The sequence below is a fragment of the Vombatus ursinus genome, unplaced genomic scaffold, assembly GCF_900497805.2.
Source record: "Vombatus ursinus unplaced genomic scaffold, bare-nosed wombat genome assembly UNPS02014768.1, whole genome shotgun sequence".
Classification (NCBI taxonomy): domain Eukaryota; kingdom Metazoa; phylum Chordata; class Mammalia; order Diprotodontia; family Vombatidae; genus Vombatus; species Vombatus ursinus.
In genome coordinates this window covers 6,911,803-6,912,985 of record NW_020954546.1, presented here as the reverse complement: position 1 = coordinate 6,912,985, position 1,183 = coordinate 6,911,803, and the positions used below count along the sequence as shown (strand labels likewise).

The following is a 1,183-nucleotide window of genomic DNA, read 5'->3' as shown; positions in this document are numbered from 1 at the left end:
TATATTAGACTGAGCTATGGGCAAGCTTGAAGAAGGGTAAGGGCAGAGAGAATTAGAGGTTCATAGGTTTTGAGTTGTCAGAGTCTATAGAGGCTAACTGGTGTGAGTCCGTACTTGTGTAAATCAGAACTGTGATTCTCTGATATCATTCTATGATGCAGTCAATTTCCTTGCAAAAACAGGCTTCTGAGATACCTAGGTAGAAAAAGCTATGAGGCATTGGTGGTTCAGTGGTAGAATTCTCGCCTCCCATGCGGGAGACTCGGGTTCGATTCCCGGCCAATGCATTTGTGATTTATTCTTTCCTATTTTCTATCCCAAAGCACAGTTCCCGTGTCTATTGAATCTCACAACTTCCCTTCGAAAATGAACTTTCCTTTCATTTCATCTACCTCAGGACACTTCTCTTTGAATTCTGTAAATGATCTAGAGCAGTTGGCCCTTCCTTCTTGTCCTTCTTCCAGTCAATTAAGTTGCAATGAGAACCTGCTGGGTTTAGGACCTGTACATAGGATGAATCATTGACTCGCCTGGACTCTCGATAGAAGGGGGAAACCAAGAATTTGATTTGCTAAATCAAGAAACGGGGACAAAGAAGTAATACCATCTACACGCTTTCCCTGGACGTTCCAAACTACGTCCACCTCGTGTTCTTTGCCCCAGGCTTAAGATACAATGAGATCCAGAAAACATCGAATGAGAGCCTGCAATGTGAAAAGCACTGAACTGGGCTCTGAGCATACCAAGATAGAGGGGAAAGCTGTGCCCTCCAGAAGCATAATTACATCTGCAGGGACCTTCAGATTCGACTGTCACCAGAGTTAGCTCAGCTGGTGGGTGGGAACCTGCCCTGCCTTTGCAGGGCAAAAATACAGCTCTAAAAAAGGGATCAAGAACTCATGGGCCTACCTTGAACAGCAACCCAGCCAAGGAGAACCTCGACTAAAAGGTCCCACCAAGTTTTGGACTTGGATAGAAGGATTCAGAGTCCGGAGTGCTAACCATTACACCAAGAAACTACTCAGAGAGATGCCTTTTTCAAAGATTTTATAAGGCAAGTCTTTGCAGCACCCACATTTCATGCTTCTGTCAAGAAACGCTGGCCCAGGCCAAAAGAAACCCCAACGTGAGCTCTGGTGCAGACACACTTACTGCCACATGCACTTGTCCTCCCTCCACTATA

General features: G+C 45.3%; 1 non-coding gene across 1 annotated transcript; it reads left to right on the top strand.

Annotated features, from left to right (window-relative positions):
* The first annotated feature begins 216 nt into the window (after positions 1 to 216).
* On the top strand, positions 217 to 287 carry TRNAG-CCC. The gene has a single exon. It is a non-coding gene; the product is annotated as a tRNA-Gly (tRNA).
* Positions 288 to 1,183: the final 896 nt, after the last annotated feature.